The sequence below is a fragment of the Equus quagga genome, chromosome 11 (genome assembly GCF_021613505.1).
Source record: "Equus quagga isolate Etosha38 chromosome 11, UCLA_HA_Equagga_1.0, whole genome shotgun sequence".
Lineage (NCBI taxonomy): Eukaryota > Metazoa > Chordata > Mammalia > Perissodactyla > Equidae > Equus > Equus quagga.
Window position 1 is genome coordinate 27,739,314 of NC_060277.1, and position 17,113 is coordinate 27,756,426.

At 39.1% G+C, this 17,113-nt stretch overlaps 1 long non-coding RNA gene across 1 annotated transcript in view; it reads left to right on the top strand.

Moving 5' to 3' along the window:
• Positions 1-17,113, top strand: part of LOC124247706 (uncharacterized) — a 32,856-nt gene that overhangs the window by 14,008 nt on the left and 1,735 nt on the right. The window contains exon 2 of the long non-coding RNA XR_006890795.1: positions 16,315-16,437. This is a non-coding gene — a long non-coding RNA (uncharacterized LOC124247706). The remainder of the gene's footprint in view (positions 1-16,314; positions 16,438-17,113) is intronic.

Genomic DNA, 17,113 nt, shown 5'->3' on the forward strand with positions numbered 1-17,113 from the left:
TGCTCTCCCTTCCCCAGGCTGAACAAATGGTCCTCTGAATAACTCCCAGCCATGGTTGAGAAGCCCCAACTAGATCATGCCCCAGGCCCCTTCCAAGGCTGATGTCGGGTTGTTCAATAAACGGAGGAGGACAATGATGAGAAAAGACAGGGTGAGAAGAGAAGCAGAGGGACTCAACATGAGTTCTGATGTGGATGCTGCTCCGGAAGAAATTGTCTAATGGCAAAAGCTCAAGTCAGGGTGGGAACAGTCAAGCTCCCATCTCACAGCTAGCGGGCTGAAGGAGTGCAGCTTAGGGAGCCTGGAGCAGGAAGTGCCCCCTTGCACGTGGTTAATTCCACAAAGAGACTCTCCAGGGAAGCTCCCTGCTGCTCTCCAGCTCCAAGGAAGTAAGACCTTGAAAACTCTGTCTCCAGGTGTCCCTGGATAATCCAAATCACTATTGTTTCTAGACTATTTAAATGGGAAACCTGGACAATCTGTGACCAGCCTCTCGACTCTTTAATTGGTGATGCTTCTGGCCTCAGCTGTGTCCTCTTCTAAGTTCCTATGACTGCCCCTGTCCATTTCTCCCTTCAGCCTACTATGCACATGCAGCTCAATAAATTCTAGTAAAATGGGGGTTAAAGTGTAAAGAAAGAATATTGCCTAATGGTCAAAAACAAAACAGATTCTGGAGACGCACTGCTGCCTCAGTTCAAATACAAGCTTTCTAGCTGTGTGTCCTTGGCAAGCTTTTAACCTCTCTGTGCCTCATTTCCTCACTTGTAAAATGTGGTTAGTAATCCTCTCAACCTCATAGGATTGTGAGAAATAAATGAGTTAGTGAGTATAAAGTGCTTAGAAGAGTGCTTGGCACAGAGTAAGCACTACACAATGTATTAGCCGTTATTATTTTCCAATTTCTCACATTTCCCCTAAATTACTTCCTGTCTCAGTATTCTTTCTTGCTTTTTTAGGCAAAAGGGAAAAATCTGAGGGCACGCGATAAAGCAACTGCAGAGAGTCAGTAGTAACAAACTTGAGAAATTTCCACTCTCTTTCTTTCCTCTTACTCCTGCCCCAATTTGGAAAGGACTGTTGGTCATTATTTTCCAATCACTTCTATGGATAATGCCATCACCTGTAATTAACTGATTTTTTTTTCATTCCGAAAAGGAGTGCTGGTGAACTTAATGGAAGCCGGACATGGGAGAAGACCGCGGTGGGGAGCGAGGAGCTCTCGTCTTCTCCCACGTCTCTGTCTTCCTCCAGTCCTACCCCCATTGCTGGAGAGAATTTAAAACCACAAATACTCCCCTTTGGATTTTCAAGTTCAGGTTTAAATTTAAAGCTAATTTTCAGATTTAGGTTTTTAATTAATCTATTAAAATCTGATGGAGAAGGAAAGTAGTGAGCTTTTTTTATTGTTCTAAGCAGGAGGAGAGACCATAGCAAAGAAAACCACTTTGCAGGGTTTAAAAACCTTTATTTGTATGAATTGGAGGATCTGGAGGACAAAAGCTTTAAAGGAGAATGGAACGAACATTTCTGTATTCATAGGGCTTTGTTTGGCAATGGAGTGTTCTAGACCGGAAAGGAGGAGGGAAGGAAAGCAACACATTATCTTTCATTGTAATTGTGTCTTATACAGTATTTGTTAATGAGAAAATATTGGCAAATACTTTCCCAATAAGATATCCCAAAAGATAAACACAGGATTTAAAATTCAAGCCAATGAGCTAAAAATGTGTTCACCAAGGTTTTGTGTGTGTGTGTGTGTTTTGTTTTATTTTTTTCACTTTGTAACATCAAGGGATTTTTTTTCCCTATCAAGTCGTAAATACTTCCTGGCTGGATCCTTTCAACTTTGCAATTTGCCCTTAACTTTATGCAACCAGACCCAAAAGTCCCTCAACCAAGGGAAAGTCACCTAACCACACCCCAGAACAGGAAAAATAAAGAGATGTGTTGTTGTGTGAGGCACTTTCTTTCAAGCCCTATGTCTGTTGCGATAAATCATTTCATTTATGCATCATGAGCTGGAGACAGTCATGGTACCTTGTTGACAGGAAATTCTTTCACAAGTGAGCTTTACTAGCTTAACTAACACCAAATCATATCACTCAGAACCCCACCTATAATCATTTTCTTTCATTCTTACCTGACCAGATGAGGGCGTGTGGGGTGGGGACCCTCTAAAGACAGCATGCTATTCTCCATGATTTCTGCCAGTCTAAAAACAGACAGGAGAAATGGCATAAACATATCTTGGTGGCAGGAAGTTTCTTGTGGCTTCTACACACTCTTGGCTACCTCTAGTATAACGCTGACCCTGTGCTATCTATTTATCTGTCAGGCTCCTCTCTTTGTCATGAGCCCCCCGGAAACCTGGGGCCATGTCTTACTTACCTTTTATATCCTCAGTGCCTAGAATGTTGTTTGAACTTACTAAATGATTATGTTATGACTCTTTTATGTCCCATCTCATTCTACCAAAGAACTTGAGGTGCTCAATAGACATTCTTGTTGAATTAATAAATAGTTTTGAATCACATGGACTTGGATACCGAGAAGGCAGAAATCAGACCAGACACACCTTGATGACATGGCGGAGATGATTAATCTCCCAGCTGGGGGCGGGGGTGGGTGGGGAGAGGGCACTTGTGGAGTCATAGGGTGATGGAGGCCTCCCCAGCAGGAGGGTTTACTGCGATTCCCTCTTATCCCTGTTTCTGTAATTCCCCCTCTGACTCTACGTGGACCCAGACAGTTGTCTGGCACCATCCACGTCTGTTACACAACCAAAATGTGTTTTCTTGAAAGTTTTTGATTTCCCTTAGCAAATGGGTTTTGGCTTCCATAACTTGGGGGGAAAAAAGGAAGCCTCATGGAGGGCGATATGCTTGTATATAGTGGTAATCGTCACCAAGTGCCAGCATGGGGAGCCCCACCATCAAGATGAAGAAATGGAAGCCCTGAGGTAGTTGTCCTGCCACAGATTAGACAGGGTGCGGGCCTCTGGGAGAGAACTGGCACTGCCCACATCTGCCTTACCAGCTGTTAGCATGGCCTCCTGTACCTCATTGTGTTTTGGAGAACTCTTTGCTATTGAACTAAAGATGTGGGATCCCCGGTCAGAAGGAACAATTCCCTGTGAATCAATATATTCCATCACTTGGCCCACAGGGAGAATGCTGGGTGGGACGCCACAGTTCCATGGTGGAGCCTAAGCGTCTTCTTCAACAAAGGATGAATTTAAGGGCGGCCACAGGAGAACAATGCTTCCTTTGTTGTGGAAAGCCTCCTCTAATTTTTCTCTTGGTTGTGGTTGCTGCTCAGGCTGTTTGTTCACGCAAGTGTTTATAACATGCCTTTGCACTTTGTCAGGGCGAATTGGCCTTCCATCCTGCCATTTTGCAACCTTACTTCTGACTGTATCTCCTGGATCCTAATAATAGACATTGTGGCCACCACCTGTATTTAAAGTCATTGCCTCATGGGTTTCACTCTAATGCTATACTTCCCGGTGTCATAGTCACAGATCTTGATAGGCACACACCTCCCTAACTACATGCAAATATGTCATTAGAAAAAACCAAAACAACTTGCTTCTCCATGAAAAGCTCGTGACTGACACTCCACGAGGTATAATGTTGACAAACCTGTTCATCTTCCCTAACTGTGAATTTGGTGGATTTCCACTACCTGAATCACCAGAGAGTCTGAAGGAAAGTATTTTCTGTTATTGTCCAGCTTATGCATGAAATGTGCTGTGAGTGTATAGTCACATCACACCAACTGGATTCGGTCACAGGGACTATCATTGGGGCAATCTTGCCCTACAGGTAACTGACACATGTCTTTTTCAGAACGAGTACCTATTTACACAGCTGATACCTGACTTGTAACACACACTATACTCTTGAATAATAGAAATGAAGATGGGGAAAGCCCTAAGCAATACAATACCAAGAGCACTCTGGGATGCTTGGCTATGGGCGTTATATTTCCCTCGCCCTTTATAAGTTTCATGATCCAAGTTGCTTAATCTTTTTTGGTTTATTTGGTTCATCTGTAAAATAGGGATTATAATAATACATTACTTGCCTCGAGACAGCCTGCTTGATGATGATCTTTTAAGGTTCCTCAAGATCTCATTCTGAGTCATATTGTTATATCACCAGTACAGAGATTCCCTGCAGGTTTGTTTTTGAACTGATTCACATAAATGGATCTTTCATTGACACTGAGATTAAGTGTAGTTGAACACAAGGAGCCTCCACTTCGTTATCTTCCAGTCTTGCTTCTGTTTGGTAACAGATCAGGAAGCGTTGGATAGTTATATATCACAAATAAGGAATGATCAAATAAGCTCTCATGTCAAGATTGTCGGGTTTAAAATTTTGTCCAGTGATCTAAGTTAGATGGTCTTAACCAATTCAGAGTGATCTTATCCTGATCCAAATTGTTGTGCAGGTTAGTGGAAGTTGCAAACATTCTCTTTGGACTGGGTTCCAACATATATGGGATCGGAGATCTTCAAACCATACTGTCCACTCTCCTTGTGTCTGTTTAGGCTTAAGTAACTATCTAATTGTAACTTGCTTTCAGCCCAGCTGGGTAAGTGGCTTTAAAAGTTTTTTAGAGATGGAGACTTGAAAACAATAACAACCATAAGAAATGACTGTTGGGGATATATTTTAATGATCATCTGCAAATGGTTACTACATAGTACTTGTCATTAACAAACTGAATTACCCACAGTCTTCCGTGCTAGATGTGCTGTATTTCCTGCATGTACATCTGTTTTTATCACAGCTTGACATCATTTTTAAAACATCTGGATCCTGATAAAGGAGATTTGAATGCAAAAGAATTCTACAGAAGGTGAAACAACAACTTTCTCCCCTCTTAATGTTCTCCTTCCTTCTCTTGAATGCTCCCCAGACTGTGGAAGGAGAGACAAACCCAGACCCGTACACCCCATGCTCCCTACCGTGGAAGCCCATCGCCAGCACACACACTCCTTTTGCTTTCTACATCCTATTTGTCCACGGAGTTAAGTTTATGTCTCACTTCCTCTAGCTTTCAGTTTTTCCAAACTTTATCACAGCCCAATACACACATGCACAAACACTTTGTACGTTATGTTAAACAAATACTTAAAGAATACCCAGTATGTCCCAGGCACTGTTGTAAGTACCTTCAAAATATTAACCCATTAAATCCTCATAATCCTATATGGTAGGAACGATTATCCCCACTTCACAGTTGAGGAAACTGAGTAGCCAAAAGTTTAGTAAGTTCCCCAAAGTCAATGCTAGTAAATGGCAGAACCCAACATGAACCTAGGCACAGATTGTCCTCTGGTCTATTCTATTTCTTTACACAAATGTTGGTCAGGATCCGCTAAGTTCCTTTGATGTCATTTTATGTCACTTACTATGTCGTTTAATGACATTTAGTTCCATTTATGTCACTAACATCTTCTATTCCTCATACACTATAGTCTGACAGCACAGAATAAGTTGTCTATATCACTAATTTGTCCCTTGTCAATGCTATTATTATTTATCTTTTTGTATATTTAACAAGGAGACTTTGCTAAAGACTGTGCAACTCAGACTTTTGGTAATATAATGTCAGTTGTTAAACGATTGTTCTTTCCAGGCTTCAGAGCCAGAACACACCCTTATGGATGAGGGTGATGATTATCTTAAAAGGAATGGATATGTTCACTGTCGGTCGTTCTGTGGAGGACCTAATATCGAGGCCGAGGATGAAACCTCAGAGACGAAGGTCTTGGTTTTGGATGGAGGTGTGGATGCTTCCTCTTTCTGAGCTAGGGATGTATTTGGTTTAGACTCTGAGGTATGAAGAAGCTTGGAGTAGGTCCTGTGGTGGAGAGGAGCTCTCCCTGGCTTTGTGGTGGTCATTGGAAGTGAAACAGGAAATCAGACAGTGAGAGACCAGGAGGTGAAACGGGGTTGTAGGTTAGCTTAGTAGGCAAACTGGTATAAGGGAGTATATTCCTGTGATGGAGTCCCCAGCATATTCTTTAGTATGGTCCTTGTGTTCCATGTTGGCAGAGGGCTGCCCTCTACCTGGCCATTCACAGACCTGGCTTGCTTCCTGGATGTGAGTCCATTGCCATCCCTTAGGACATCTCTTGGTTCTCAAAGTGCATGGTTCCACAGAGTCAAAGTTATTCAAATAACAATACTAGGACGTTGTTTGCTTTTTTTGCTCTTGTTCTCCCATAAGTGTACAATAGCATTTTCCAGAGTCTGCCTGATAGGTGATATTACAACAAATTGAATGCAGAAGTGGATATGAGAATCTTGCCATCTGCTATTAAGCCCAACTTTAAAGAGATTTGCAAAAAATGTGAAACAGTCCCATCTCCTCACTAAGTTTATTTCTCTGGAAATATAGTTACTACTAATATTAATGTAAAATGTTTAAGATATTAATAAAATATGTTATTAATACTAACATGTAATGGTTTTATTATTTTTAATGAATTAATACATATATTTTAAATTCTCAGTTTTAATTTCTAATAGAATAAATATCACTAGATATAACTCATATGAACAAAAACTTACTCCATCACTAATCATTTTTAAAAGTGCCAAGTGGTCCTGAGACCAAGAGGTTTTAAAACCTCTGTGTTAGAGCATAGCCAAATCTGGTTAGCTGCCATGAGTGGATTGAAGAAGGCAAGAAGAGGGAGACAAGGGTTCTCTTGTACTTGTGTCTCTCTATGAAGCTCCTTGTGCTTTCCAACATCATGGTGGCTGGGTTCCAGAAAGAAAGATCCCAAAAGTGAGTATGCCAAGAAGACAAGGCCCAGTGTGCAACCATTTATCAAGCCTCTGTACTCACAGGACCACGCCCAGAATCAGTGCGGAAGGGAAATACACAAAGGCACGAATACTGCAAGGTGTGGTTCACTGGGTGCCACCAAAGTAATAGTCTGCTTCAAGTGGATTTAGAACAAGAACTATAATTTTATTTTTATAATAAGAGGCTGGAGTGTTCTGAGCCATAGGGATTATAAATCATATGTTGTGTAATATATATTCCATATTTTCCTCGTGAAAAATTGGACATATGATTGAACAAATAAATTTTTCCCTGATATACCAATTAATTCTTATGAAAAACTTCTAAAATAATAGCAATTAAATTATTTAATCGCTCAATTTTCTTACAAAGAGTAAAGTGACCAGAAATTGGGTTCTTCCAGGAAAAGTCATGAATTCTGTTTCCCTGATTAGACAGTAGCAGGAACTTTGTCTCATACTTTTTTCCAACACTCAGGGATTAGGGGGTTACAGTAAGACTCCAGGAGAATTTGAAGATAAGTTTAAGATAAGTTGACCTTCTGAAATAGAAACTAGCAAAAATCAATACCTAAGGGATGTGATCAGCCAAGTGGTTGGGTATTTGTGAAGGTGTTGCTGATTAGGGTGTATCTACTGAATCCCATGATGGAGACTAGAACATTTGCCAAATCCAATTCAGGTGACTAGCCTATTCTGTAAAATAAGACTGGAATATATGTGATGATAAAAATGCAAGTTACAATTGCTTAACAGTGTGATGACAAATATGACCACAGCAATATGCTTTGTAAGACTGATTCTAAGGGAAATGAAGGATAAAAAATTGTTCCCACAATGAAATACTGTAAGTATCAGTTACTTCTTCCTTTTTATTGCTGAGTAGTACTCAAGTGTATTGATGGAACACAATTTGTTTATCCACTTACAAGTCGAAGGACTTTGGGTTGTTTCCAGGTTTTTTTGGTGATTATGAATAAAGCTGCTATAAACATTTGTCTTTGTGTGGACATATGTTTTCATTTATTGAGGGGTAAACACCTAGGAATGGGATTATGAAGTTGTATGGTGAGTATATGTTTACCTTTACAAGAAACCAGCACTTGATTTTGTCAGTTTAACAAAGTTTAGCCATTCTAATCGTTGTGTGATGGTATCTCATTGTTTTAATAGGCATTTCCTTAATGATAAAGGATTTTGAGTATTTTTTGTGCTTATTTCCCATCCATATATTTTCTTTGGTGAACTGTCTGTTCAAATCTTTTACCTATTTTTAAAATTGGGTTGTTTGTATTTTTTATTATTAAGTTTTGAGAATTCTTTATAAATTCTGGATGCAAGTTCTTTAGCAGATATGTGCTGCAAATATTTTCTCCAAGTCTGTGGCTTATATTTTGATTTTTTAAAGTGTCTTTTAAATTTTGAAGAAGTCCAATTTATTAATTTTTTTCTTTTGTGGATCTTGCTTTTTGTGTCCTGTGAAATATGTGCTTGTCCCAAAGTCACAAAAGTTTTCTCCTATTTTTTTTCTAGACATTTTATAGTTTTAGATTTTACATTTCGGTCTATGATCTATTTAGAATATAATTTTTGTATGTGGTGTCAGGTATGGGTTGGGGGTCATTTTTTTCCACATATAGATGTTCCATCACCATTTGTTGAAAAGACTAAACTTTATGCATTTAGTTGCTTTGTCATCTTTGTTGAAAATGAATTGACCCACTGAGTGGATCTATTTATGGATTCTATCCTACTTCATTAACCTATGTGTCTATCCTTTTGCCAATGTCACACTGTGTTGATTATGGTAACTTTATAGTAAATCTTAAAATCAGGTTGTATATGATCCTCCAACTTGTCTTCTTTTTCCAGATTGTTTTGGCTATTACAAATCTTTTTCACTTGTATGCTGTTTAAGTTACTTCTTCTGATCCTCAAGTTTCTCACCTTAAAAATATGGATGATAATCATACCTACACCATAGAGTTATTGGAAAGCTTTAGTTTTGGTTGTTATTATTATTATTATTATTTTTGGTGAGGAAAATTGGCCCTGAGCTAACATCTGTTACCAATCTTTCTCTTTTTGCTTGAGGAAGATTGTTGCTGTGCTAACATCTGTTCCAATCTTCCTCTGTTTTGTACGTGGGACACCACCACAGCATGGCTTGATGATTGGTGCATAGGTCCATGCCCAGGATCCGAACCTGCAAACCCCAGGCTGCCAAAGTGGAGCAGGCAAACTTAACCACTATGCAACTGTGCCAGCCCCTAGAAAGGATTAATTTTTGTAAATCATTTAGTAAGGTGCCTGGCACATATCAATCTTTCAATAACTTTAGATATCATTTTCATTCTGTAATTTGCATGGCAACTTTTCTACCATTTCCTCTGAAACCTTGTACCTTGCTTTATTCTGAAATATGCCTAGACCTGCTGCAATTTTTTGTAGAGGTTCACTCATTGTAAAAAATATTTTGGAATAACACTTTGTCTAGTTGAGGAATTAAAATAAAAATTTGAAAAGGATTATCTTGACAAGGAAAGATTTCTTGTGTATCAAGTTTTTGTGAGAAATGATACCGGAAAACAACAAAGATTGATAGAAGATACGATTGACATGCTAAGTGGAGGAAGAAAAAGCATACAGATCAGGCGGAAGACTCTGTTTGAAGTCGGAACTCAATAAACTTGTGTCTTGACTTACAACTTCCTAGCTATGAAATCTTGAATGCACTGTCTTATAGTCTGTTTTCTCATCTACATAGAGTCTCACAGTATTTGTGGTGAAGATAAGTGAGCTGATAGCTGTGAAAGTACTTTGTAAAGTGTAAAACACTAAACCCATGGTTCCCAAACCATGCACCAATGTGCCCTGGGGTGCTGCAAAGAAGTCATAAGGGCTCTGGGGCTTATTTTAAATTTTCTTAGAAAACACAGTTACATCTGTTGAACACTGCATGAATCATTGTAATGTTGTTTGGCCCTAACTACTTAATAAATAAAAATGCTAGGTATGCATTTTGGTGTAGGGCCCTGTGAAAAAAACTATTGAGTCATTAAGCATACTGTGAATGAGAAAGTTGGGAAGCTCTGTGATAAACATCCATTTCATGAAGGCTTGTAGGTGCTGGGCGCTTGGGTCCGACATAAATGTGAGTTATTTATTATTTTTTGTGATGTCCCTTCATAATCTTTGATGTGCATTTTTGGTGTAAAGAGTCTTAAAACCCATCTCAGGAAACATTATCAGAAGTATTAGAACAAACTTGTAGCATCGTCAGGTATATAAATGACCTTGCGAACAGCCACTCCCAGCCTCCTTACCCTCTCCTCACAGAGTGATCTTATGTGCTGAGTGCCCTACATATATTAACTTAGTCTCTGCTACATCTCGAGAGTGACATTTTTAACACCCTTTTACAGTCGAAGAAATAGGTCGAAGAGGTTAAGGGACTAAGCCAAAGTCACATAGCTAAGCAATGGATGCTTGACCCCACTCCCTTTGTGCCTTCATATCACCTGCTTAGAAAGCCAAGGATTGCAGGAGAGGGAATCCTAAATGATGGAGGCAATCCAGTATATTTCTAAGTCTATCTATGTTATTTTTAAAGTCTCACTTTGATCTTTGTTTGAGGAAAAATGCTTGTTGAGGTTAGATGGAGCTTGCCTACAATCATTTTGAATTCTTAGTTTTGAACACATGATCATGTGTTCCTACAGCCAAAACTTGGCTCTACCAAAATCTGTGTGTTATAGACCCAAGAAACTATAAAAACCCAATGTTTGTAAGTGTGAAATGTTACACAAATTTTTTTTTAATATATAAAAAACAAAAAGAGGGATAAGATGCCCAAATAAAAAATTCTATCTCCTTTTTACAAAGAAAAATGATTTCATGATGTGGTGAGTTGCCATCATTACCAGAGGACATATGGTTTCATAAACACAATTGGTGAACTAAGAATGCTTGTTCAAACGTTTTTGGCCATGCAGCTTTCCAATGCTGTAGTGACTGGTCGATAATGAGAGGCAGAACTTGCCAGGACTCGAATCCTTCCTCCATTTTGTGCTATCAGCCAAGGAACTCCATGGTCTGCCTGTGCTGACCTATGCCTCCTGCCTCATCACCTGGGTACCCTCTCTGGATACCCTCCAGCTGTACTTACCCACCTACAGTTCTTCCCACCAACATCTGCTGTTAGGTCTCTGGTGCTTTCACTCTTCTTTTTGTTCAGGGCCAGTGCTGTCCAATAAAACTTTCTGTAATGATGTTCAGTATGGTAAACACTAGCCACACGTAGATATTGAGCACTTGAAATGTGGCTAGCGTGGCTGAGAAACTAAAATTTGTATTTTATTGATTTTTAATTAACTTAAATATCTACAAGTGGGTAGTGGCTACAGTACTAGACAGCACAGTTCAGATGATATCCCCCTTCTTGTCTTCCCCCTCCACTTCTAAATCGCTATTTTCAGGTCACCTCCTATTCATTTCTCAAGATTTAAGAGTCAGTCTTCTGGGAAGTCTTCTCTGACCTGGCTGCAGCTTCTCCCTCTAAGCACCACTGCTCCACCAGACAGGGAGCACTATGGGGTTTTTGGACTGTTCTTGAATCTCCAAGTATCCGGCACGCTGCATTATAGCTGATCAATCTATTCTTGTGGATTGAATAGGATTGGAGTCTGTGAGCCTTTAGTTGTAAGATTCTATGACCAAGTAGGAGAGAGACTGTGGAATGTTCCACTGATACCATCAATGAATAAAGGAGTTAACTGATTTTACTAGGGGTAACTTCAGACCCACCTAGAGAATAAGTGTCATTAGATGTCACTCTTTAAAATGGTCATATTGGAGGCTACAATTTCTCTTCATATCCTTGAAGAACTTAACATAGCACTGTGCATTACTTTGCCCAGCTCTTGGCTCCTTGTTGCCACTGTGGTCTAATTTTTATAGAGCTAAAAGCAAATGTTCCAGGAGGTGGCAAACCAATATCTCAGGTTGGGAGAAATTGAAGAAGTCCCTTAGGTAGTTTACCTGGGTGTCCCAAGCTCCTGGCTTCCTCTCTGTATCTCTGGAGATGAGAATTGAATAAGCTGACCATCCTCCCCAAGGCAAGTCCAGAAACTTACATAAAGGAGTAGTTGTGTGTGGTTTTGTACCATCTCCCATGACTATCCAGGCCTATTTTTTTTTACTTGGTTATAACAATGTAACCCATTTTCTTTTTTTCTTCTCTTTTTGTTTCCCTGAGAATCTTTAGAAATATGAACTCTTTGACCCTTTTATCCAAAAGACTTCATTGGCCATTTAATACCAATATGAATTTCTAAATGGACTGTCAAGATAGTAGCAAAGCCCATTCAAAATATTAAAAGAAAAATATTTTTCCAAAACAAATAATGATAATAAGTAATATAAAATTCTTAACACCTTCTTTATCAGATTGGGCATCTTACCACTGTTCATCTCACTTTATGTACTTGGGGTGGCGAGGAGGAAATTTTTATGCCTTAGAAGCTTAGCATATGGTTTGTTAATATATGGGACACAAATTCAAACAGTATGCCACAACACTTAGCATTTGGTGAGATGTTCTTATGCTTAAATCATTGGTTTGGACTCCTGACACTCCATTAAAGTCATGTATATTTAGTTTATGAGTAGTCTTAAGTTAAAAAAATCGTAAGTTGCCCTTTTTTCCCCCATGAAAAATAGCATATCCAGACATTTGAAAGTCTTTGAATGGTTTCGTTTAGCATCAAAGCATTTTCACTTAAAAATGTTAACATTCAAATTAGTCACATAGCAAGTGGATGACAAAAGATGCAACAGCAATCTTGTTCAACGAATGAACAGTTTCGAGTTAACCAAGTTGAGCAAGATGTACTGGAATGAAGTTGACAGTTGATTCTAGACTTCAAGTGGAGGTACTGGGACATACAGGTGACATTGTCATTGGCTCTTTGAGTCATCCAGGTCACACAGGAGAAAAACTGGCCTAGCAGCATGTCCCAAGTGACTCAATCTGGTGGTAGGTTTTAGTCAGGGGAGTGATTCTTTGATTGGAAATGTCACCAACGAAAAAATCAGCTTCCAATGGCATCAGCTGGACAATTAACTGATTTCATTGATTGTTTACTATCATTATTTGCTAATTCACTCAAGTCTAATCTATTCCTTTAACTTTTAAAAATTTTTGTTGCCTACCATGAATTATGCATTGAGTGGAAGATTAATTTATTCATTCATGTATTCATTCAGTCAGCAAATATTTACTGAGCATTTGCTGTCAGCCAGGCATTATTTTATGCATTGGGACTAAACCAGTGATTAAAATTAAGTCTTTCCCTTTATGGAGTTTACACTCTTGCAGGGGCAGAGAGACAATAAACAAATGAACAAATAGACACTTAGAGCATGTGTAGTGTTCTTCTGTGCTAAGAAGAAAATAAAGTGGTTAATAGGATAGAAAGCGATTGGGGCAGGGATTAGTTTTCTATTCGGGATGGCCAAGAAAGGTCTCTCTGATTAGGTGATGTTTGAGCAGAGACCTGAGGAGGAAAGGGTCTAAGTCAAATGGATTATCTGAAGAAAGATTTTTCTAGGCAGAAGGAACAGCAAATGCAAAAGATGCGTAGCAAAGAGTGGACTTAGAGTATGTTAGGAGTAGAAAGGAGACCAATGAGATTAGAGAAGACTAAGGGAACATTGGACAAGACTGCAAGCAGAGAAACAAGAAACTTGCAGTGGCCCAGCTGAGATGGCCAAGTGAGCAAGGCCACTGGTAGGAGATAGATGTTTGCAGAGGTAGCCAGAGCCAGATCATTCCCTCTGAGGAAATGGAAAACCCCCAAAGTTTTTGAATAGAAGATCCCTCTGACATGTTTTGAGTAGTAGTTCCTCTGGGTTCTGTGAGAGAAGAGGATGCTGGGACAAGGATGAAATCAAAGAAAGCAGTTGGGAGGCTGTTACAATAAGCCAGAGACTATGCTAGGGTTATAGTGGCGAGAGGTGAGAAATAGTTGGGTTCTGGGTATATTTTGAAGATGAGGCCTTCAAGATTTGCTGAAGGATCAGATCTGAGATATACTAGAAAGAGTGAAGTCAAGGACCACTTGAAGGTTTTGGCCTGAGCAACTGGAAAGATAGAGCTGCCTTTTGCTGAGATGAATTAGATCAAAGCAGGTAAAGGTTTTATTTTGGGGAGGAGTTGTAAATATTTTAAGTTTGGGGTTCCTATTAGATGACCAGATGGAGATGTCTAGTTGGAAGACAGACGTTCGAGTCTGGACAGTAGGTGGATGGTCACTGTTGGAAATATAAAAATTGGGAGCCATAAGTTATAGACAGTATATAAAGCCATGGGACTAGAAGATATCACTGAAGGAGTGAACATGGATGGAAGACAAATGGGCTGAGAACTGAACTCTAGAAAGGACAACACAGGAGTTTGAGAAGAGCTGGTCAATGAGGTGAGTAGAGACCAAATGAGAGGGTGCCCTGGAAGCCAATTGAAGAAGGTAAAGAAGAAGGGAGGGATCAACCATGGCAAATGCTGCTGAGAGCACAAGTCAGAAGGAGGCTGAAGATTAATCATTAGGTTTGCCAGTATGGAGGCTACTACTCATTGTGTTGAGAAGTTTTTATGAAGAGTGAACACAGAAGGTGGTTTTGAAGAGCTGTCTTGTAGAGTAGAATAAAGAAATAGGGCAGTAGGCTGGTCCTGTATGTGCCAGTGTGTGGGTATTTGTATGTGGTAATCAAGATATATAGCAATCAAAGGAAGTTTTCATCCTAGCACATTTTGATGCTTACAGTTATGGGCAGTGATCATTTAAAGAGAGATTGCAGTTGAGATTGAGACCATCATTAACTGTGCTCTGTGAAAGAGGAAGGTGACTGGAGAAAAAAGTGTCTTCAAGAATGATGTAATCACTAATTTCTCTTTGCTTCTACTACTTTTCATTGAACGACTGTGATAAACCATTATTTCATTTTGCCTTGTATAACGTAACCACAGCACATATTTTTAAAAATGTTGACTATGTACAGGAAATGTACTGGTTTATTTTACTTAATTCTTACAATAATTATATGGAGTATCTATTCTTATTTTCCTCTTTTACAGAAGAGGAAACTGAGGCTTGAAGAGGTTATTGGTTGTGCCCAAGATCATACAAATGGGGTTTGTGCTCAGATGGTTTTGACCACAGAATCTGAATTCTTGACCACTACGTGTTTACTTCCTCCTCTGCTTGTAACTGCCTTGAGATGGGACTTGAACTTTTGTGTATTATTTATACATTATTTGTTCATGTTGCTATGTGCTCTAGTAGCTTCCTGTTCCTAAAGCCACCTCTTATTCTTGTTGGCTTGCTCATGAGATAGATCATGTGTTTCTTGAGTTATCTCAAGAGAAAGGTGTAACAGGTTGAGTACAGTGACATAAGCTTCAAAACTCTCATTAATCCCCAATGAACCTGAGTTATTTAAAAGCTTGATTAGAGAAATAAAAGGATATAGTGAGGAAAGTCTTTGTGTTTTCTATAATAAATGAAAGAGACAAAATATACTAACTGGTCTTATCTATGCACCAATGAAACAAGAGGTTGCAGGAAAACAGTATAAGCATATAAGGAAATAAGTAATACTAAATCAAAACATGATGCAATACAGTGTTACAAATGTCCTGCTTATAGGAAAAATGAGACTTCTCTTCATTCTATTCAGTAGGTACAACTTGTCTATCTTCAGAAAGAAACTGAAGGCACCATAAAGCAATGAAGTTGGCTATAGGTGTTCCTTTGGATTCACCAAATCCAGACAAGAGGGTCACAATAGAAAGAGAGAAAATCCACTTCTATAACCACTGCTTTCAGCTCTGCAAAGTAGCTGATCCTTAGAACTTTCTGTCTTCTGCTAGTTAGATGAATCTTTCTTGAAGTTGTGGTTGATCTAAAAACATGTCTATGTACATTTCATCTGTAAGTGGGGAAGGAATAAAAGAGCTGAAAATGGAGGATATTGTATTTGTCTTGATTTCTTTCTGCTCACTGTCACTTATGAGATTACATAAGGTTAAGTAAAAGTTTTAGTCTAAAGGCATCTCCAAATTATAGTGAATAAACAGTTTGAATCTCTTGATGGGAAGGTATCAGAGCAGAGCACAATGACTTATCTAATCAATGAGAAAATGTGTTACTACTCTCTATTCAGATGCTATGGGAATGGATTGCTGAATGGTTTCTCAAATATTTATAAATTAATCATTGGATTACATACCCTGTCCTTGTTCCAGAGACTCTTTGGGTCTTGTTTTGAACATGATGCTTTTGTTCTTTGTGAATTAGAGTCTTGGCGGCTGAAAATCTGCAGATTTTTAGAATATAAAAAGCCTCATGTTGTTAAAATTACTGACGAGATTGTAGTTCTCTAATTTCTTACAATATTTAATACTATTGTTTATGAGCTTTTGTAGGATCTGGATTAGGCTGAGCTGTGAACTAACTGCTTCAAGATTCTGAAGCTTATGCATCTCACTTCTTTGAAATCCTTAGCACTCTGGTGTGGTCTCTTCCTCTCCTCATTACCAAGGAAGCAGGTACGAGATATTTGCAAGTTCTTGTCCCTAATAGCTAGCACCCTTCCCCAGTCCCACCAAAACACACATGCACCCTCACATGGGGCACAACTATAGTCACTGCGACGCCCTTTTCCTTTATAATTGAGGATGGCCTGCATCATTTTTTGTTTGGAGGAGGCAGTAAAGGATTCATTTGAGTATTTCTTAAGCAGCTATATAATGATATATGTAAAATCAAGCTCCTGAATCCTGTGAGCTTCCAGGATTAAGTGACCCAGCTACACAGGCCTGGGGCAGTGTTATGCTGGACATGTTGAAGTTATACAAGCTAGATTCATTGTTATCTTCGATTGTTCTTTAAAAATAAATATAAAAATAAAAATTTAAGAGGCCAGCCCAGTAGAATACCCAGGTGTGGATCTACACACCGCTCATCAAGCCAGGCTGTGGCAGCTTCCCATATACAAAATAGAAGAAGATTGGCACAGATGTTAGCTAAGTAACAATCTTCCTCAAGCAAAAAGAGGAAAATTGGCAGCAGATGTTAACTCGGGGCCAATCTTCCTCACCAAAAAATTAAAAAACAGCAATTTAAGGAAATGATAAATGGAGATTTTGCTACAAGAGGGGCACCTGTAAGTTTACATGGCCAATAGTGGAAGTGTGGGCACAAAGAGGGTGGGCCCTAGAGAAT